Raw genomic sequence first — 23,076 nt, 5'->3', positions numbered from 1 at the left:
CTCCACCTGCTTGAAGAATGCCAAAGGCCATGAGACTATGGACAGTTCATTTTATTTTATTTATAAATTATCTTATTGCTTCAGAGGCAAAAAGAGCAAGGTGATCTGAAGCATATAGCCCTCGGCTGAAGTTTAACGGGGCACTTCATAGAGATTCCTGCTTCTGTCAGTCTTTACATGGCTGTCCAGGTGGGCCACACTCAAGCAAATACTGGCTTGTCCACACTGCTCATCAGGGTCTTATGGAAGTACCCATCTCTGTGTGTCTCTCCATCCTTGGCAAAAGCACAGCCTGCCAGAAGGAAGGCCTCACATCGCTGCAATGCATGCTCTTCAGAGACACCCCTTCCTCCCTTCCCAAGCCCTCCCCTGCCCTGTAGTCTACTTACCATCAAGTGGCAGGAGCTGTGGAAGGAGACACCACTTCTCAAAGACAGAGATGTGTCGGTTCAACAAGTTCTCATTTCCCCACAGGTAGAGCTTAGTGCAGAAGAGGCTGTATCATTGAAGGGAGATACCACTGGGAGGGAAACTAGAGACACAGAGCAGGGAAATGGTATTGAGATAGCTTTTTAGGACCAGGATGAGAATTAACTCACAGTGTGGTCCCCTGAGCACGGCCTGCTGCCGCTGCTCTTTAGGATGAGTGCAGATGGTGCTAGGCTCTGCAGGGGAAGGACTTCAAGTGAAGCCTGGAACGTGATGCCAGTTCATGTGTTTGTTGAATGCCCTTGGGCATTTACTCTTTACTCAGGGGCGCTGCCCTTAGAAATGTTTGTTAGCCCAGCATGGTGGCACAGATCTTTAATCTCAACACTTGGGAGGTAGAGGCAGGCATGAGTTCAAAGCCAACCTGCTCTACATGTTGAGATCTAGGCCAGCTCAGGCTCAATAGTGAGACATTGTCTAAAAAAAGAAAAGAAGTGTTTCTAGTTCCTGCTTTTTGTTCTGTTTTACTTCTGTTTTGTTTTGTTTCTTCACACGGCACCTTTATTTAGAGGCTCAATTTGTTGAGTGAATGAAGTTCTTCAAGTCCACTGAGGGTGAGGGTATGGGGTGTGGCCCCAACCTGAGATGGCAGCAGACTATTACCATGGTGGCTCTTGGCCTGCTCCCATGGAACCTCCCAGATCTTGGTGAGAGTCACTGAGCAAAGCCTTCCTAGGGCCACTGGTCTGATATTTGTGCCCCAAGGCATGGCCTCTTGGAGACTGCTGTCAATGGCCTTCATCCAAGCAGCAACATCTCAAGTGCCTACTGTGTGCCAGATTCCACCTTTCATACCCTGGAATTCTATGTAAGGCTTTTCAATCCCAGACAGCTTGGAGACTAGGGTTATACTGTGAGTTGTATATCACAGCTGTGTTTCTGCTTTAGCAGCAGGGAAAGACCTAGTGACCCATGGGTGTTTGTTTTACCTTGATCCTCAGATCTCTTACACCATGTACTCCCTCTGGCCCTGCTGTGTTTTTCTGAGCCCCCTCTGATGTTTATGAAATAAATTGTTAAGTATAAACAAACCAAGGGTCCAAATGACTAGAACCTTCTCTTCTAAACATGGATTCTGGTACTTTATAGAAGCTCCATGAGTGTCCATTGGGCCGAGCCCATTTGCAAGGAAAGGCAGAAGACCATAGGGTTTGGGGGGCCAGGATTCTGGTGGGTGAGTTCAGTACAGCATGCCATGGGGGAGCAGGAGAGAGGCTGCCAGGGGCTGGATGCCCTGTCTTAGCACCACTGGCTGATCCAGGCTTTATAATGGGCTGTCCAGAGGTCCCCTTGACAGAGAGCCCTTTCTTCCCCATGGTTTCATCTAGGATTGGAGCTAAAAGCAGGCTGGCACACACCTCTAAGTTTGAGCAGAGGCCACTCTGCCAGTGAGCATTACTGAGTCTTCTCCCTACTCCATACTCTTGCTTTAGATTTTCATTTTAAAATATGCCACATTGAACAGGAAGATGTTTTTGAAATATTGGGTATCTGGATGGAATATTAATGCAAAAAAAAAAAAACTAAACTCCCTCTTGAATAAGACTGTTTTTTTTTTCTCAGTCTTTAGGACTTTTTATTCCTGTTGTTCTAAATTACCAGAAAAGGGAAAAAAGAGAAACAAGGCTGTTGTCACGTTGCTCTGACAGACGAAGTGGACAGACACCTCTGCTCCTTCTTGAGCTAACCTTGACCCTGGGCTGTCATATCATCACCCTGACAGGCAGAGCAGACAGAGCTCAAAGCAAACTGGTAATAATGCTATGCTTGTGATAAAAGAAAACGGATCTTTTAAGTCCTATATAGGAATCTACATTTTGGAGGCTGTTAAAAAAAATGTAAGTATCAGACTAAGAATGAAGCTTGGTTGGTGGAGTGTTTGCCTAGCATGCATGGAACCCTGGGCTCAATCCTCGGCATATATAAACCAGGTATGATAGCAGATGAGGTGGTAATCCCAGCACTTAGGAGGTGGAGCTGGGAGATCAGAAGTTCAAAGTTATCCTCAGCTACATAGCAACTTTATGGCTAGCCCCAGATACAGGAGACCAGGTTTCAAGGGAAAAAAAAAAAAAGGTCTTTACTGGCCATAGAGATAACTTCATAGACTCCCCCCAGTTTTTTTCAGTGTGCACACACACATACACACATACATACATACATACACACACACACACACACACACACACACACACACACACACCCCAAATCTAAGAAGCTGGATTCCTCTCAGTCAACCCAAAGATGGTTCTTCTTCCCACACTCCTGGTGGATAGGCAATCCACACTACGTGAAAGGGCTGCTCACCCTCTCCTTGTGATGTACCTAGGACCGTTCTCTTCATAGCAAGAGAACCTGGACTCTGACTTTGTGCCATTTCGTCCTCCTGCCCCCATGTTGCTCTAGTGTAACTGCCCTTTCTGCAGAGGACTGTCCTCGAGGGCAGAAGGGAGGGTTCCTGGAGCCACTCTTTCAGTAAGCATCCCTTTCTCCCCAGGGAACCTCAAATCCTGTGCACCCACAGAGGTCACCCACTGGGAGTCCTTTGCTCTGACTCATTCTAACTTGTCAGTGCTGTCAACAGGAGAGTGCGGTACCCAGGCCCAAAGAGGCTCTTCCGTCCATGCAGTGTCATGCCCCTGCCTCAGTGCTGAGGAGATGCTGCCTGCTGCCAGCAACTCCTCACCAGCTGCACAGCCAAAAATAAGTCCTCAGCTGCACAGGGCTGATCTTTCCGCTCCCCTTCTCCTCAGAAGCGAGAGTCCAGCAGCCTGCCAGCTGGAACTGGAGATTGGGGTTTTTTTCCACCCAGCTGAAAGGAAATGCGGTGCAGGTTTTTTTCTTTCTTTTTCTTTCTTTCTCTTTTTTTTTCAGTTTCTTTTTTAACCTTATTATGTCAAAGAAGTTGTCTTGTTCTTAAGGGCAAAAAATATCACCATTGCTTCTGAATCGCTTTGAAAATAGCATTGGGAAGGGGAGGCATGCATCAAGCTTTTCCTGGCTCCTGGCAGAAGCACCTATCAAGGGAGGCAGATGCAGCCCCGTTTGAGTGGAGGGACTGCTCTGGGAAGAAGCCTGAGGCTTGAGTTAGGCTCAGCAGATCTGCTGCCAGCCTTGGACTGATAAAGTGCCTATTTGCACAGAGGACAGGAGCAGCTGCCTAAACTGTGGAATTTTCCAAGGGCTGCAGAACTTTAAAAGCTGAGTTTGAAGTCATGCATTCCTTTATTTAGCAAATATTTATCGGCACCTGCTGTGTGCCAGGTTCCGGCTGGGGCTGCAAAGGTGGAAAGAGGACAGTGTCTGTCCTCAAGTGCCTCATATCCAAGGAAAGAAACTGGCACAACGAAGATGAGAAGCATGGGAGATCTCCTGGGCTGAGTGTTTTGTAGGGTCACCACCCACTACAGCATAAGAGGCATGACAGGGGACTGGGCTGGTTCCAAGGCCGGGTATCAGTACTGGTCAGAGCAATAGATGGCAGGGATGCACAGCATGTAGGAAGGAGGTGCACAGCCCTGGGGATGATCCAGGGCCATCACCAAGGAGGTGACAACTGAGCTGCTCTGGAAACACAGGGTGGAGTGGGGAAGTGGGGATCTTCCTGACAAGGGACTTGATGGGAGAAGACATGAGGATTCAAATAACTGGGACCAGAAGCTCTTTGGGATCTGGAGAATGATTCTCTTTCTCTCTCTCTCTCTCTCTCTCTCTCTCTCTCTCTCTCTCTCTCTCTCTCTCTCTCTGTGTGTGTGTGTGTGTGTGTGTGTGTGTGTGTGTGTGTGTGGCAGGGCTGAGACTCGATGAGAAATGAGAATACTCTCTGGAAGGAAGCCAGTGAACAAATCAGAGCCAGGGTCTTGAGATCTCCATGACATGGAGCTAATTCAACTGTGTGCTTGCAATGTTCTTGTATGTAGGTGGTATGCATGTGCTTGCATGTGTGTGTGTTTGTGTGTGTATGAGAGGTGAGTGATCAAGGCTGAAGCTAAGAATATCAAGGATCCTCACAGTGTGGCTGATGAAAGGGAAACCCAAGGAGTGGGAACAGATGTGTGAGAAGAAATACATCTGTGGATCCAGGCTGACTCTGAACTCTGTACCTACTGTAGAGGCCTTCACCCTGCAGGCCATGACAGTCTAGTAGAGATGTCAGGATGATCTTCTTGTGAGAGTCACATTGCTGAGGTGGCAGTGGAGTGAAGAGAAGGCAAAGGGGCACGTTTAGCAGGGCAGGACTCACATGAATGATCAGTTGATTTCCACAAGAGTGTTATTATGTTCCTGTGGCAAAATGCCTGGGTGGGTGGGGGAGCTGGTATTTTGGTTCCCAATTTCAGAGGATACAGTACACCATAGTAGCTGAGATGAGTTTATTAGTAGTAGTGGGGGTATGAGACATCAGCTCATGGGAGATCACAAAGCAGATAACAAGACTAGAAGCAGGGCTGAGCCATCACCTCAAAAGCGTGGCCTGCCTCATCCAGCCAAGGCTCACCACATCCCAAAAGTTCCTCAGCCTCCCAAACAGCGCCACCAGCTGGGGGCTGAAGGTTCAAACACACAAACTCTTAAGGGACAGTTCACATTCACACCATAACAGGTAGTCATGGGGAAAAGTCGGTATTTTCAACAGATGGTGCTGGGACAGTGGGACACCCAGATCTCAGATCGGAGGTGTGTGCAAAACAGCTTTGAGTCCTTGCCTTACACTGTGCAACAGCTCAAAATAAAGCTCAAAATAGACCACAAGGCTAGACCACAGCTTCAACAGTGAACCTTTCGGGAAAGACACACAGGAAAATCTTAATTGGATTTTCAGAAGATTTGAGGGAATTATACTTTGGTTTCTGGGCTGCAATAGCCAAAGCACAGACAGTTCGAGACAAGGAAATAAATTGGACATCATCAAATTAAAAACTTATGTGCATCTACAAGTTGTCAGGAGAGTGAAGAGATAGCCCACCAAACTGAGGAAAGGGTTTTCAAGTCATGCATCTGGTAAGGAATTAGTTCCCATGTTGTAGAAAATACTTCCCCTTTATAAGAAAAGTACAAATAACACATTTCGAAAATGGACAGCAGCTGGACTGTGGGTCAGCAACAGAAGCCCCCGCCTTATTTATCTGGATACTTGGGTTCAGGTCTCATCAGTGAGAAAAAAGAAAAAAAAGTGTTACAGACATTTCACCAATGAAGGTATCAATTACCTAATAAGCTCATAAAGGAGTGCTTATTAAGAAAATGAAAAAGCCAAATTAAAATGACAGTGAGATACTTATAACCTCAAGGATAAATGTTATTTTAAAATATAGAAGATAGAGAATGAGAAATGTTGGGAGGAGGTGCACATATTGATACCTGTGGCCTATGACAATGTAAGAAGGCACTCCCCTTTAGGGTGGTTCCTCAAAGAGTAAAAAGTTCCTGCATCTCATGGTCCATAATGGTTGCCAACTTGAATCAGAGCATCTGTGATCACCAGCAGGAGGTTCCTTGGGTTGTTGGGCCTATTCACTTTCCCTCCTCAAGAACCTAGGGAGACTAAGAAACCTTCATGATATCTCAATAGGTCCCTCAATTCCCCATGTATATGATTATTCTGTTTTTTTTTTCTGTTGCTATAATAAAAATACCCTGACCAAAGCAACTTAAGATAGAGAGGATTTACTTAGCTCACAATTCCAAGGTATAGTCCACCACTGTGGGGAAATCAAAGCAGCAGGAACTTGAAGCAGCTACTCCCATCATATGCATGGTCAAGAGCAAATGAGCAAAGAATTAAGGACCATCAGCATTGAGCTAGGCTTCTCCTTTTGAATCTAGTCCAAAACCTGAAGCCTAGGGAATGGTACAGCCTACAGTGGGTAGGTCCTCCCAAACCAATTAACATAACTAAGATAATTCCTCAGAAACATTCTCAGAGGACCATCTCCTAGGTGATTCTAGACTCTGCCAGCTTGACAACAGAACCAGCATGAGAAGGGAAAACAATTGAGTGAGTGGAGCTTGTTCTATAGTGTAGCTACTTGTAAGCTGCCCATGAGATTCTCTGGCCATGTAGCTGCCTATAATCACTCATGATCGATAAACACATTGGTTCACCAAGATGGACCTGGATGGAATCCTTTCTTTGTTCTGTTGTTGGCCTCTTTATCTGTAATGAATAGACATTTCTTAAGTAAGGCCACCCAGGAAAAGTCACAGGGCACATAGCAATGCTATTCTTAAGTATATACTCAAAAGAATTGAAAGTGGGAACTCAAACATTGGTACACTAAGATTCACAGGACATAGGTGATAGGTACACTATGACAGGCATACAGGTAGATTAAGACCCATATATTGTCATTCACAATAGTCAAAAGAGCAACAACACAGTTGTTCATTTATTATGAACATATAGACAAAAATAATTATGATCTACACTTATACTAGAATAACATTTAGCCTGAAAAGAAGTGAAATTTAAATACAAGCTGTAATCTGAGTGGCCCATGTAGGCATGGTGCAATATGAAATAAGCCAGACACGAGCAGACAAGACTGCATAATCCAGCTACCAGGCAGTTGGAATAGACAGATTCACTGAGATGACAAATGGAGCTGAGGTTCCAGGAGCTGTGGAGCCATTGTTTAATGAGTAAAGCTTCTGTTTGGGATGATGGGAAGGTTCTAGAAATGGGTGACGGTGGTGTCTGCACAATACTGCAAACATACTTAATGTATTAGACTCCACAGATAAATGCTTCAAAAGATGATGGCTACTGTCCCATCCCTTCACAACTCCCATGACTTCCTCTGTACTAGGCTTCATTCCTTCCCATTCCCAAGCATTTGGCTGATATGGAGTTGCCCCTAACCTGGGAAGAAGCCCTGATGGCATGGTCCTCAACTTTCCTAACGCTGTGACCCTATAATACAGGTCCCTAAGCATAGAATCATTTCATTGCTACTTCATAACTGTAATTTTGCTTCTCTTATGAATGATGATGTAGATATCTGATATGCAACTCCAAAGGGGTCGTGACCCACAGGTTGAGAATTGCTGCCTTATAGACTGCATCTGTCCCTGCCAGGTTCTCAGGACATGGTGGAGAGCCCTGACAGGCCCTGTTACTGCAGCCAGCTGCAGTGTTGGTGGGTCTCTTGCAACCAGTAGGGCTTTCATGGTAGAAAGTCCTCCCCACTCACAGAGCATCCTCTTGCCATGTCTTCCCTGAGGTGGGAAACTCTGAACCCACATTTTGCACAATATCATACCTAACGAGCAACCATATGATACTCACCGTGTGCCATCCCATAGCCCAGGTTGCTCAGTGGAAGCAACTGGACCCCTATCCAAATATGGAGGCTATCTTGGGAGAGAGGCACAAAAGCAGTAAGACTATGTCAACATGGTTGACATAGAAACCCCATCCAAACATGGGCAAGGGCATGCCAAGGAAATTCCCTTTGCACAAAATGCTTAGCTGCAAGTGACCTGCAAGCTCCCAGGAGGATGTGTGTACGTGGTATCAATGGGGAGTTCCTTTGCAGTGTAGAAGCCATAAGGAATTTTCCACACTCAGTGTTTAAGATGCACATTTGTTTTTCCTTCCTGTGGCCCTGGTCATAAGCCTGGTTTCTCCAGCTATTTAGAAGAGTTTGTTTCTGAGGACTGAAAAGGGCATCATGTCTACTCAACTCTATGCCCACAGACCCCACAGCCAAAGCGCCCCCTGGTTAGAAAAGTAAGGGCCAAGTACCCAGAAGGAAGGTGGCAGCGTCAAGTCAACTAGATAATAACTCCTCTGTGCATCAAAGCCACCACACTTAGTTCCAGGAAGCTGCAGATTCTTGCTCACCAGCCGTATCAATGAGAAGCCATAGATGCAAATGTTCTGGGGCTGTTCAGGGAAGGTTCTGGGAACTTGGCACCTAGGACAAAATGAACAGTGGACCCAACCCAGAGAAAAAGCAGATGCAAGGAATTTAGAATCCAGATGCCTCACACTGTGACATCTCTAAGTGACAGACCCAGTCACAGGGACAAACCTTATGGCCCCCTGTGAGAGGGAGAGTACCACGTCTTCACACAGCCCAACAGACCTGAGCTGAACCAGCTGGGCACAGGGATGCTGGGGTCCCTGCTCCTGCAGAAGGACCCTATAAACCCTGTGGCTGCTGAGGTGACCCAGATTGGTAGGAAGCTAAGAGAACCCAGGCTGGTAGCACCTCTAATGGGATTGTGACTGTTCCTATCTGAGATGTGGGTTTTGAGCTGGGCTGTTACCTTCAAAAGGCAGGCCAGCTATCAGATGGCCCTGGGAAACTAGAGACCACAGCATATATCCCACATTCTGGTAGGCCCAGCCTATGCCAGGGAGCCCAATGTGTTCCCCCAACCACAGGCACTTGCTGAGGCCCAACAAATTCAGGGTGTGTTGACAAACAGGAATGGGTAACAGCAAATGGCTGACCCTGAGCTCTCTGACTCCTTGAGTCTCTGAACCCTTGAGAGTTCAGTCCTCTGATATAGGGAAGAGGTACAAAAGCCACACATACTACTGAGAATGGTTGTAGTTCTGGAAGCAGCGTAGGCAAGCCCATGAGCATGGGTATTTAGCATGAGGAACACATGAAGCCTTGGTGGCCAGGGGAAGCATGACAGATGGTGGTGTACAAAAACCCACTTGGAAAGATTTCTCACTGCAAATTGTTACAGGATTAAGTTTTTTATTTTATGTTGATGAACTGAACTTCATTTATCTAAAAAGAAAAGTCCAGATACTTTGAAAGATTAAACCCCGTCAGGGTGGACCATATAAGAAAGGGCCCAACCTATTACTTCAGTGCCACACACATGGGGACACTCTTTCCAACAGAGCCAGGAATATGCCCAGTTGCCAGCCCCCCCTCCCCCCGAGATGCCTGGGGTATTCACCACAGGAAGTCTTAGGCTCTCTCCTGGATTGTTCTGGCATTTCTCTTTCACCACAGGGAACCCTGCTATCTCTTCTGTCCATGAGAGAGACAACAGGTGGAATCTATGTCCAGGGAGGCAGGAAGTTTCAGTGATTGCCCTGCCTGTGTGGAAGTGAGGAGCGGGATTCTCTCACCGCCTCTCTCCACACCAGGCCCACGGTTGGCATTCCTGTGGGCCGGCAGCGTGCCCAGCTCCAGGCCACCACAAAGCACCCACACACACACTCCGATCTGCCGTCAGCCGCTGTTTCTGACAGGTGTCCCACTCTCTGCTGCAGATGGTGACCGAAATGGGCCCGTTGGCAGGCAGTGCACGGTGCCACCCCCCTGCACGTGATGATGCGGTCCCTGACATACTGATCAACCCTCACTCTATTCTGAGGCACCTTGCCTCTGGCTGCAGGTGAAGCCAGCATCCTCTTAGAACCCCCACAAGGTTCCAGGGGCCCCCACCTCAGCCTGGGGCCCTTCAGCATTTGATAGTCTGTGAATCTAGTGAGTCCTTGTTCCAGACAGGCCCAGCTCACTATCCATCATGGTAGCAGGACTATGTATGTCTTTGCTGGTACATTTGGTGCAGAGCAGGATGGGATTTCCATAGCTCCCTGGGTATGACTTTGGCCTTGGCCCAGTGAGGCTACAAAGGTTAAGCTGCAGTGGCCCCAGGGCTCCAGATGCAGGGTCTGGGTCACTCCTGGCTCCTTCCATCTGTTATCCTGTGTGGGGTCCTGTGTACGGAAGACACACAAGACTCCCGGGAGCTGTTCCCTAAAGAGGTGAATGGGAGTCTGGTCTTTTGGTAAAATAACAAGATGTGGCCACATCCACAGCTGAAATAGGGATCCAGGAGGAGAAGGGGTCAGAAGGGAAAGTGGCTGCCCTTCCGATGTCCCCTTTCCTGCTGCCTGCCTGCACCTTAAACAGAGAGTTGTGGGCATTGCTGGGGCTCAGCTTTTCTGCCCACATCCCCACAGGGGCCCCGCCTGCCCCATGTTTGGGCTGTTCATTCCAAACACTGAGCTAGCCAAGGCCGCCAGATGAGAGTGACATCTGGCTGAGACCACGGCCAAGTCTCTGCTGCTCTGTCCCTGGCAGGCAAGAGCTATGTTCCCAGTGCCAGGTTCTCAAAGAGGGAGACAGAGAGATGGGGGCAGAATAAAGCTCTGTGCTCCTTACCCAGCCATTTCCCTTCTTCCCTTCGTGATACTTAGTTGGAATCTGGATAGTCAAGGAGTAAACGGCATCCTCCGGAGTGCTGGGGATCATGGGAGTGGTGGAAAGAATCAGAGGTCAACACCAAGTGTGTGCACATATGCATGCACACATACTGTGGACTTATAAAGTACAAAGGATGGTGGGGAGTCGATCAGGCACCCGGAGTGACCAGAATGGGATCTGAATGACACAGCAGAAGCCTGCACTGTCTCCTGTTTTCCCAACACAAGGTCAGACTCTCCTTCTACCCTTCCATGTAAATCTCTGTGGAGTGACAGCCTCTAGCCAGGCTGGAGCTAGAAAAGGAGTCATCCCATGTCCAGGAGGAGAGGCAAGATAGTGTTTCCATCTAGAGGCACTGGCAGAAAGTCTAATACTGATGGTCCAGTCTGGTCTCCTTTGGTCATGGCCGCTTGTCAGCTGTATGACCTTGGGCAAGCAACTGAACCCCTCTAAGTTTCTGTTATCCATCCGGAAAATAAAAGTAAGGCCCACTTGCTGTATTTTGTGAGCTTAAGTAACACCTCAAAGGATAATATTGTCGTTTTAGAAGTGAGCCAAGTCAAGTGTGGAAAGGTTGAGGGACTTGGCCAAAGTCCTGAAAGTAGATAAGGTATCGGGAAAAGGGTTATGGGGTTCCCAGAGAAGCAGCCTTCAGCTCTCTGAGGGTTGGGGCAGCATGGCTCAAGACTTGTGGGCGTCTTCTGTCCTCCGCACTATCCGCCCTGTACCTCTCACACCCCTCTGTCACTTCAGAACAGCCTCAAGCATAAACAGCAGTGTTGTCTTGTCCCCCATTTGTCTGCTTCTGATTTTTGACTTCTGCAAGGTATGTAGGAATTTTCTCTCTCTGTGTAAAATCCATGGTTCAGGCTACTTCTCTGCCACACTAGTGCACCATGAGGTTCACGGACTGGAGAAAGTTCTGGGACTTCTCTCAGGGCTGGGCAAGTTTATGAGTTGTATGTGTGTGCCCTTGAACAGAGGACAAAAACAGAGACCCACATTTCACAGAGCAGAGAATAATGACAAACCCTGAACCTTCACAGTTAAGCTTCCTCAGCCCCCTGTGTCCATCGTCGGTGTTGGGGGGACCCATTTTAGAGCCGTAACATGAACAAGCAAGACTGGCTTAAGGGTGACAGATAGACAAAGGCAGGTAGTGGCTAGAGCTCGGAGGTGTTGGTGGGACTGTGGTAAGGCTTGCATGGGACCGTAATCACAATGCAAGCAGGATAGTGCACAGTGCAGAGCCAGGCCAGCACAGAACAGCACCCCAACCCCAGCTCCGACTTGCTCATTGTAGTTCTTGACTCTAGGAAGCCCAGGATGTGGGGTTTTAGGAGGGCATGAACGGAGATAGTCATTCCAGACCTTGTCCGTCCAGGTTCTCCCTCCAGCTGGATGCTCTGGAACATCCAAGATACATGTGGGTGGGATGGAGCTCTTGGTCAGGTGTCCCCAAAGCTAGCATAGGACATCCAGCCTATTGGCTGTGTGTCCCCAGAGCACCACTAATCTGGATGATGCATGAGAATGGGGCCACTCAACTGAGTGGGATGCAGCTTAAGCTAGCCAGGCTCTTAACTTCCGCCTGCTCAGGGCATAATCTGTTCCTCAAGATTCCCCTGCTGTGGCTTTCTGTGACCTCAGAAAGACCGTAGCATCACAGGGCAGCCTGAAAACTGCTGCCGAAACTGAATCCACGTGATTGCATTTCTTTCTGGGCACAGCCCTGAAAAGAGGGCTTCTCATCCTCCCCACCCCTACCCCTCACAGGAGAGGAAGCCAGGCCTCAAGATCAGTCACCCAAAGGTTATATGATTTGGCCAAGCTCAGGCCAGTTCAAAAGCAACCTCTGTCCATCTGAGGACTGCTGAGGGTGTAATGGGAGATGTTTAACACCTACAGATACACAGTGCTGCAACTGAAATACATCATGCCTTAGCAAGAAGTCTACCGAACACGGATTTTATTGTCTTAGCCGGAAGGCATACCAATTATATGCAAATGCAAATGATGTAATTAGCTTCTGTTCTAGCTCTCTTCTCTGAAGGGATTTCCAGTTCTTCTGAGCGCTGAAGAAAATAACAATTGTGTTTTGGCAAATAGGACTCATTGCCTATTTTGAGTCTTCACCCCTAATACATGCTTTCTTCCCTTCCTCCCTTCTTCCCTTCCTCCCTCCGCCCCTCTCTCCTTCCTCCCTCTTTCTTCCTCTAGAAAACATTTAAATTAAGGTTAAAATTTTTTTAACCTGTCTAGGGGCTAGGCAGACAACTTAGTAAAGGGAGGACCTGAGTCCTATCCCCAGAGCCACATAAGCAGCAGGGAAGGTAGAGAGAGGCGGTTCAACTGGCCAGCCTGCCCAGCCTGCTAGGGGACCTCTGGGTTTAGTTGGAAACCATGTCTCAAAATACGAGGTGGGAAATGGCAGAGAAAGATGGCTAACATCAACCCCAGGTCTCCACAGAACGACACACGAGACACACACAAAAGCATAAGTCAAGTAAATCCCCCAGGCTTCAGTACTAAGAAGCCAAAGCAGCTTGTGTGGAAGTCTGTAAGTCTGACCTACACACACACACACACACACACACACACACACACACACACACACATGCTTTCAGAATCTTCTCGTGATGCCTGTATGGAGTGGGGGTGGGGAGGGGTGCTATTGTCTAAAACAAAGCAGTCATATGTGGATCAGCCGCAGCCTCACATCCAGTCTTGCAGTCAAACAGCCACGTTCTACACATTCTCAGGAGGGACACACATAAGCAGAGGCATCACACTCCCACACCGCTGGCTTCCTCAGCTCTCCAACAGGCCAACCAAGCTGCCTTTCTCTTGCTTTTCTGGTCATCTATATTCTCAGCCATGCAAGGCTGGAGGCTCAGCCAGAGCAGCTATACATCTTCAGTGCATTTTCTCTTATCGCTCATGTATTAATTGACAGTCCTATTTTTAGTTTCCTTGGGTAATGATTTAAAGGCCCAGCATTTCATTCTGGGACCTGGCCAGTGCAGTGTGAAGTTATTCAGATCACAGCTCATGGGGGAATCGCTGTGTGCAAGCTGGCCAGCCTGTTGCGATGGGCAGATGGACCCTCGCCCAGGGCAGAGGAAGTCTCAAGGGAGATTTTAATTCCTTAATACTGAAACAAGCACAATTTTTATTGTCTTAATCAGTGAATAAAAAAAAACCCAATTAAATGGCCAGTTTCAATTTTATTTTCACTTGGCAGAAGAGAATTTTAAGAACACATTGCTATTGAATGCTGGTTCTGTGTGTTCCAGAAGAGTGTGCCAGTCGTCCTGCAGATAGGGAGCTGTATCACTGTTAACTGAAGCATTTATCACCAGATCTGGGTGCTTTCCTCTGGACTTGGCCTTCATTGTGTTCCATATCTGCTGCACAGAACTGCCCACTTGAAATTGCTGCATAAACCTCCAAATAGAGGCTGCTTTCTTTCAGAATCCAGGACACTTTAAGCACTGGGTGTGCTGAGTAACGTTTTGATTCTTAATGAAGGAGAGATTTGCTGATAACAACGAGCAGCCTATATAAACATAGAATGGCACATTTTGATAGCTTATGGGAGCGTATGATTGGTTTTCCACTCAGAAATCCTTGTGTATTTCTTAATTTAATCTCTAAGCCACATCTATTAAAATACCAAGTTTCTAAGTTTCTGGGGCTATAAACTAGTCAAGTCCAGTTCCCTAGCACCGTGAGTAATATCTGAAAAAAGGCACAGAAAAAAATTTCCTGATTAACGAAAGCACTCTCCCTCTCTGTCTGTCTGTCTGTCTGTCTGTCTGTCTGTCTGTCTCTCTCTCTCTCTCTCTCTCTCTCTCTCTCTCTCTCTCTCTCTCTGTGTGTGTGCAAATAGATGCATATATAGATAAAGATATTATTCACAGTAGACACACTGTGTTGTAGATAGAGAAGCAGGGAGCACAGTGGGACCACACTAGAGTCTTAGGGAGCAGATGTTATGTATGGCTATCAAAATACAACTTTAGAATATACCTGGAGTTATCAGAAGACCAACAATGAGAACCAACCAGTAGTTAAGAAATGGATGAAAGCTAGATATGTGGGTACATGCCTTTAACCCTGGCAGAGGCAAGTGGACTCCTAAGTTCAAAGCCTAGTCCAAGACAACCAAGGCTACACAGAGAAAACCTGTTTTGAGAAAAAGAAAGACGGGGTGGGGAGCTGGAGAGATACCTCAAAACAGGGCCTGAGTTTAATCCCCAGAACCCACATTAAAACAGCTAGACATGGTGTTGACGTGTAATATCAGCAATGGGGAAGCAGGCAGGCAGATACCTAGGTCTCCCTGCCTAGCCAGCCTAGCCTGCTTGGTCAGTTCCAGACCAATAAGAAAACCCTGTCTCTTAAACTGAAGAAAAAAAAAGTAGAGAGAGCCTGAAGAATGGCCCCCAAGGCTATCCTCTGACTTCTAGACGAATGTACATACACATGCACATATGCACCTGTACACACACATGCATCCACCCACGCACAAATACTGGAATATATACCTAACCTAAGAAGGTATACAGAGGGCAAATAGTAAAAATTAAAATGTATCCAAATCATTATTAAGAAAACAAAAGCTAAAGCTAACTTGGTGTTCCATGTCTTCCAGTTAGGATGAAAAAGTTACAAATTCTGACAATTCCCAGGGCAAGAATGGAGAGAGCCAGGAGCCTCTCAAACATCTTAGGTGAGATGTCCAAACTGGTACCACCGATTGGGAAAACCACTGTGAAATTGTTTTACTAGCTGAACACACCTTAACGTCATGAGACTCAGCAGACCCACGCCTATGTCTTTACCCAAGAGTGACAGGACTTGTGCTCTTAACTACACCTGGCAAACATTTTTTATAAGAACTCCCCAAACTAGAGAGGACAGAAATGAGCACGCAACCCAAAAGCACAGACGTCTAAAGAGGCACTGCTCGAGTTCAGGAAAGAGCACCAGGAGCACAGTTCTTTGGCGTGCTGTGTGCTTTTGCATTGAAGACATTGGAAGGTGTGGATGCTGCCTCAGAATCAAGGACTCGCTAACCTTCTTTTGTCCCCACCCCAGGCACCCAGGGAGGGGCTGTCTCTGAAGTTCCCTCACCAGAGGGAGGAAAGTTCTTGCAAAAGAAATGTCATTCTCTTAAGCCCCCGTTCCTAGGAATCTCATCAAAGAACAGGAAAGATTAGCCACTGGCAAAGAGACTCAAAGTCCCCAGCCCAGACAGACTTTGATCTGTTCTTCTGAGGGAGTCTCTGGGAGGTCACCCAAAGACTTTATCTCAGTCAGAAGTTAACTTTGTTCCAGGTACAATTCTGTCCCTCACCATGCTCTAACCTGCCTTCCCCAGGAGAGGAACTTTGTCCCAGGCCATTGTGTGCTCTTTGGGTTGTATTGTTTCTCCTAAAAATCGTTTACTAGCCCTCCAAGATACTCAACACCCAACTCTTGCAGCTCCATTTCCCTTGAGGAAGAGACTCTACACTTGCTCTTTTGTGCCTTCCTGTTGAGTTCTTGCCTTGTATCACGTCCACGTGCATGCGGATGGAACCCATTCACCTCCCTCTCCTGATGCAATGCTTACTGTCAGTGGAGGGCGCTTTCCCCTTGACACTATGACTCAGGACCCCAAGCCAAGGAAAGAGCAGAAGAGATGGTAGAGTGGAAACTACTCTAACATGGACAGCACCTGTGCTCCAACACACAAAGAGAAAGTCCACAGAGGTAGAGGCTCATGGCTTCTAAGAACATAAGCAGAGACCAGCCATGAGTGCCAACTCAATAGTGTCATTGACATAAACCATAAGGAGTCACTACACAGTGACCTGAATTTGGAGTTCTTGGATTGTATGTTTGTTAGTTGCTTTTGTTGTTGTGGCCATTGACCAAATACCTGACCAGAAGCAAGTTCAAGAAGGAGGGGTTTATTCTGGCTACAGTTCCAGAGGATAGTACCCACGGTCCACCATGATGCGGAAGGAAGTTGTGACAATAGGAGCAGGAGGCAGCTGATCGTATTACATCCAAAATCAGATATAAAAACAGTGAACAGGAAGTGGGCCTGGGTGGGCTAAACTCAAGACCTACCCTCAGTGACTCACTTCCTCCTGTCAAGCTCCACTGTCTGAAGGATTCATAACCATCTCAAATTATCCCTCCTGCTGAAGACCAAGTGTTCAAACACTTCACATTCAGAGCACAATACATGGCTCCAAATGTCCACTTCTCAGAAGACATTTATAAGACCAAAAAAGAAAAAAGAAAAGAAAAGAAAATGAAGTAGAACTTACTACATATGACTTTAACTTGACTATTATAAGCATACTAAAACAAAACAGCAGAAGCCAAGTCTGAAGTTAAAGGAAAATATGGAAACAATATCTCATGAAAAAGATATTTCAGTAAGAGACAAAATTTAAAGCAACTGGTGGTGCACCCCTTTAATCCTAACACTGAAGAGGCAGAGGCAGGCAGATCTCTGTAAGTTCAAGGCCAACCTGGTCTACATAGTGAATTCTAAGACAGCAAGGGTGGTACATTGAGACCCTGTCTCAAAAGTAAAGTGAAAAAATTATAAATCAGAAGACCAAGTCGACATTTTGGAAGTAAGCAGAAACAGGTTAACCATCCAAGCTTCAACCTTAAATGAAAAACATCTCTAGAGGGAGAGGCCGAGTCGGCAAAAGAAATAGAATGAATTTGAAGATAAGTCAACAGACATTTTCTAGTCCGGGAGGCATTAAGAAGCAAGAATGGACAAAAGATGCTTATACAACTCTAATAGCCAGCTTCCCATTGCTGTGACACAATACCAGAGAGTCCAGTTAAAACACTGCTTATTCTGGTAAATGGTTTCAGAGTTGTCAGTTGAATTTGGTGGGTCTGTTGCTTTGGGCCTCTTGCACATGGTGTCCAGGAAGCAAAAATATAAAGGAAGAAGTTGGGGTCATAACTGTCCTTTCCAGGGTACTCTGCCAATCACCTGAGTTCCTCACAATAGATTCCACTTTTCTAATGGCTTCACCTGGTTCATAGCCCCCTAGGCTGGGGACCAGGTCTTCAGCAGAAGATCTTTTGGAGACTATTCAAGATGCAAACGTAGCAATACTAATTGCTGGACTGTAAGCTTTAGGGCTCTGGAAGACACGAGGTCAAAGAAAGAAGGTTGAAGAGGGTTTCTCCAAGTTTTGCTGTCTCATTTCACACTTGAGGACAACAAAGACTCCAGCGGGTAGCAGCAACCAACCAATGCTTGTATAACAACTGGACACAGAATCTATAACTATTCTGTGACCCGAGGCTCTTCTCACTTTACGGCAGATGTTCTTAATCCCAAGGAGGCCCCCAAGGTCTGGGAACAACCAACATAGTTGGCCACTCTGTACTGTACAAGTTGGGACCAGTCTTGGAGTTGCCGAGATTCTAACGTGAGTGGGACGCAGCACCCAGAAAAGCTCCAGGCTTTGTGGAACGCAATGCTCTGAGCTCCAGCAGCTGCCATGTTGCTTTGAGTCCTTTTCTATTCAGTCTCTTGGGATGAAGGATCTTTCTTTTTAATGAAATCTGCATTTCATCCCCAAGGTGAAAACCAGTGTCCTTGGCTCTTCTGAGAAAATGAGAAGTGGTTTCTTTTGTGAAATGAATGCTAGGAACACGCAAAAACAGAGGTTGTTCTTAATTGACTGCAGATATGGAAAAGCAGATCATAACCCCTAAAGATATATAAAGCAGGAGGTGGGGTAGGGAGGTGAGGGAGGCAAGGAGGGAGGGATGGGGAGAGGGAGAGAAGGAGAGGGAGGGAGGACAGGGAGAGGGAGGGGACAGGGAGAGGGAGGGGGACAGGGAGAGGGAGGGAGAGGGAGAGGGGTTTCTCATGCAACTGAAAGCCACAAAAGGAAACTTCACTCAAAGACAAGGTCATTTGAATTTCTTGTGACCACCAGCAGATGTCAATGACAAGATCGAATCCAGAGGGGTTCTCCAGCCTTGATCCAGTGATTGATGCGAGGAGTTAGAAGTGGGATGCACAGCCTGTAACATCAGCCATGTGACTATGAGCCTTGACCTCTTGCATCCAGCAGAAGGTCACTAGTCAGTCAGTGCCTGGACAGTAGGGAAGGGACTTGGATCCTCTTGGTCCCCCAGGAAGATTTGGCACTTAGAAGATGTGAGGAGATATAGCCCTGGGAAACATGAAAGGGCCACCCCCTTCCTCTGGGTCCCCACTTTAGTTCAGTCACTTATAAACCTCGCTGCAGATAAACAGGGGAGCCTCAGAGGCGCTTGCCACCTTTGCCTACATTCAAGTGTCCCTTTGCCCCCATGGCCACTGTGCTGTAGAGAGGTGGGCAAACTGAGCACAGAGCTGGGCACTCAGATGGACATGTGGAAGTAAACCATCAGATATCCCACCTCTGCTTCTCCATCTGCATCTCCTCCTGCTTCTACACTCCCGGGCCTTCTCTCCCGGGGTTCCTGGATCAACCCCTTTCCTGTTCATCCCTGACAGCCCAGGACTTGCCTTCCTCTCTCTCCAGACCTTCCAGAACACGACAAACACACGATTCCCCCCTCTTCGTTGCCTTTGATCGTAACATTCTCCTTATGTGGGGAGGCCTTCATGCCTTCAGGGCAGCTCTATGAACACCCAAGTCCAGTCCTACTTGTATGACACATTCTCCAACCTGGATGACCCTCTCCCACCTCCACACCCACATAGGAAGTTCTTTGTACCTCAACAATTTGGGATTTTTCGTAGATATCTCTGGTCACAGGACTCTTGCCTGGTGCACAGGTGACCCCAGGGATGGGGTGGAGCCCTAGAGAATGCTGTGGGAGCCATCCTGGGAAGAGTTATGAACTGGCCCCAGCAAGCTCTCAGATCTCTACCACTCCTGTTTTGCCTCACTCTAGCTAATAAAAGGTACTCTTCTCAGGTTGTCCCTGCCAAGTGGGCCCCATTGGGTTATTTCTCTGCATATCTGTGTGCATGTGTGTGCTGGTGTAAATGTGGAAACTACAGGAGACACTTGGGTACTGCTTCTTGGGTGCCATCCACTTTGGGTTTTGAGACAGTCTCCCACTGTCCTGGAGCTCACCAAGTAGACTTGGCTGGCCAGCCAATGAACTCCGGGGCTCCATCTGTCTCTACCTCCTCGGTCCCTGCATTGAAAGTACAGGCACGACTCTGGCCTTTTTCATGTGAGTTCAGGGGTCACACTCGGGCCCACATGCTTATGTGACAGGCACTTTACCAACTGAGCCATCTGCCCGCCCCCACCCCCACCCCACTCCGGTGATCTTTTTTGAATGCAGGTTCCAATTCAGTAGATCTGGCTGAGACACAGATGTAGGTTTTGACTGAGCTGTGGCCATAGTCCACCAGTGCTTCAGATCTTCACTGGCCAAGCCAACAGCTGTGGTCCTCCCACCCTCCCCTCTGCAGGGACAGAGCTCAGCCACCCTCCCTTCTACAGGGACAGAGCTCAGCCTGTAGTACCTTCCACTTTGCTTTGCAAGTCAGGGGTTGGGAAGACCTTGAGAATCACATCATGGGTGCAGAGGCCAGAGGAATAGCTATGGAAGCCATTTAACTGTGTGGTAGACCTGAAGAAGCAGGGAAGGGCACCACCCCAGAACACAGCATGTTCTCTCAGAAGCCAAGTTCTCTGATGGGGAACTATCGTTTGCATAGGCGGGCCTTAGGTTTAAGACAGAATTAGAGGTAAGCGTGCCACCTCCCTTTCTGCTTTCCCTGAGGGTCTCAAGGCAGAGACAGGCTGGTGCACTATAACTCAGCCTTGTGAGGGTATCAGCTGTCTCCTGTCATGAACCGTGATCCTGGGAACCTGTCCTTCTTGTATGTGCCATGGCAATGCTTGACTCACGGGTACAGCACCATCCATCCTTCCAGTGTCCTCCCTGTTCTTCCCAGGCAGTCACCGCTCCTATGCCTGGGCCACACTGGTAGACAAGCCTACTCTCTAGCTGGTTGGCCTTCCTGCTCTGTGCTACACAGTACCACGCACATGCAGACCCCTCTGCTCAGCTCAGAATGGAAAATGGCTGCTTGTCTTGTTTCTAGTAGTTTTTTTATGAAAAGGCATTCCAATCACTTTAGAACCTCCAGACATTTTTTTCTCCTCTGTGTGTGGCATATGCATGAGTTCCACATATGCAGTGTTATGTATGCATGTGTGTGGAGGCTGAAGTTAACATGCAATCAGTTCTTCAGTCACTCTCCACTGAGTCTATTTCAGTCACTATTCATTGAAACAGAGTCTTCCAGTTGAACCTAGAACTTGGCACTCAGCTACTCTGGTCAGCCGCTTTGCTCCTGGACCCCCCTGCCTCTTCCTCCCTTGTGTTAGCATTACAGCTGGCTCTGTGGTCCTCATGCTTATGTGACATCCTTTATCCACTGCTCCATCTCCCCATCCTGATCCCCAGACAGTTTGATGTGTGGCATTCTGGTCACCTGGAAGCTGCCCGGAGACTAATACCATTGACAGGGGCACGGGCTAAGCTTAAGCCTATGTGTTCATACCTGTGTGTATATGTGAATCAGTCTCTCTCTCTCTCTCTCTCTCTCTCTCTCTCTCTCTCTCTCTCGTTTTGTGTGTGTGTGTGTGTGTATGTCTGCCTGTGTATTTCTGTGTCTCTGCCTCTTTGTGTGTGTGAGAGTATGTATATGTCTGTGTGTGACTGTGTGTGTCTGTGTGTGTGTGTTTATGTGTGTGCTTGTGTATTTCTGTGCCTGTGTATTTCTGTGTCTCCATCTCCATCTCTGTCTCCCTCTCCCTTTCTCTCTCCTTTCCTCCTTTCCTCCCCCACTCCCCCATGTGGGAGTTATGTATCTATATCCCCCATGTGTGACTGTGTGTTTCTGTGTCTCTGTATCTGTGTGTGTGTGTCAATGTGTGTTTGTGTGTGTGTGTGTGAAGACACACTATAGCAAAGAATTCGTTAGAACTAGATCCAAAAGGAAATTAAGCAGTCTCTAGATTCAGAAGCAGTCAAGCATCGTCCCTGGTACAAGCTCCCTGTGCCACTAGAGGGCAGTCTGAAGAATCGACCTCCACCCCTCCCCTGTCCTGAGGGACCTTTCCCCCTAAGGCAAGAGAAGCCAGCCTCCTAGAAGTCAGACCCCAGTTTTCTGTGGATCCTGCGGATCCCAAGTTTAACTTCTGTTATAGAAAACTGATTTCATGCCATTAACATGTTTAAGTGAACACTGATTAAATACACAGATACATTTTACAAATAACGACATAAATAAAAATCTAACACTTAAATTCTTTTGGTGGGTAGAGATGGGGTTTGGAATAAAATTAATGTTACTTTCAATAACAGAGGGTGAGGAAATTTGAATTATAGGTACCTCCCCCCACCCTTCATGGCGAGTTTCCTTATTGCTAATGTGTCCGCTTCTCTTCATAAGCTTCTCAGACTGGGATCAGGACCAGGGTCAGAGTTGGCTCTGGGGCCAGACATATTTCTCGCTGGCCCTGCTGCCACTCCACCTGGCCTGAGCTGAGGGGTCCCTGGCCCACTTTCCCAGGGATGGAGGGGCATGTGGTTTCCATGCCGTGCACCAGGTCTACTGGGCACTTGGGGGATGTCGGTGACTAATGACGAACTTATTAGAGCATTTGCAGTAAGCAGAATGCCATATTTATTTGTTAATTTTATTAAAAGAATGGATTTCCCCAGGCAGGCCTTGAAGGTCAGATGGGCCCACTGTGCCCCTGCTGGACACTTCCTTACATCTGTGGTGTTCACAGGTGCGGCTGGGCTGAGGCCATCTGTCTGGGCCTGAGGTCACTGGGCTCTGGAGGAAGGCCGCTCTCCACCCCACAGTTGCTTGCTCATAGGGTCTCTTCAGACACAAAAGAGGGACATATATGGAGGGTCAGCGGGGACTCCTTCAGGAGGGTGGGGGTGGGGGAAGACTTGGCAGGGTGCACACTTCCTGTGCCTGCTAATGCCTTCCCAGGAGAGCAGTGAGCCTGGCGCAGTGCCCACTGGACAGAGAGAAGCTTTCCTCAGTGGGATCTGCAAAAGAAGGAAGGCCTGCGAGGCTCCCTGGGTCACGTCAGAGAAAGGAAAGAAAAGGGTTAGAACAAAAGTAGGGCTGATTCCTTCTTCTAGGGGACCTAGAAATCTCCAGAGCCAAGTGTCACCCCAACCTGGGTTCTTAAAGTGATATCCTTCCCATACATTTATGCATACGTTAAAAAAAAAAAAACCCAATACTGGAAAGAGAGGAGAGGAGGGAAGGGGAGGGAAGGAAGGTAGAGAGAGGTGATGAGAGGGGGGAGGGAAGGGGAGGAGAGAGAGAGAGAGGGAGAGAGAGAGAGAGAAAGGG

At 47.6% G+C, this 23,076-nt stretch overlaps 1 protein-coding gene and 1 long non-coding RNA gene across 3 annotated transcripts in view; one reads left to right on the top strand and one right to left on the bottom strand.

Moving 5' to 3' along the window:
• Msra (methionine sulfoxide reductase A) overlaps positions 1–23,076 on the top strand; it is a 324,774-nt gene that overhangs the window by 297,434 nt on the left and 4,264 nt on the right. The gene's annotated exons all lie outside the window — the stretch shown is intronic.
• The window catches only part of LOC110309475, a 10,753-nt gene continuing 10,064 nt past the window's right edge, over positions 22,388–23,076 (bottom strand). The window contains exon 4 of the long non-coding RNA XR_002379706.1: positions 22,388–22,587. This is a non-coding gene — a long non-coding RNA (uncharacterized LOC110309475). The remainder of the gene's footprint in view (positions 22,588–23,076) is intronic.

The sequence above is a fragment of the Mus caroli genome, chromosome 14 (assembly GCF_900094665.2).
Source record: "Mus caroli chromosome 14, CAROLI_EIJ_v1.1, whole genome shotgun sequence".
Lineage (NCBI taxonomy): Eukaryota > Metazoa > Chordata > Mammalia > Rodentia > Muridae > Mus > Mus caroli.
Note: the sequence above shows the minus strand (reverse complement) of the source record. Positions and strands in the feature narration are given on the sequence as shown.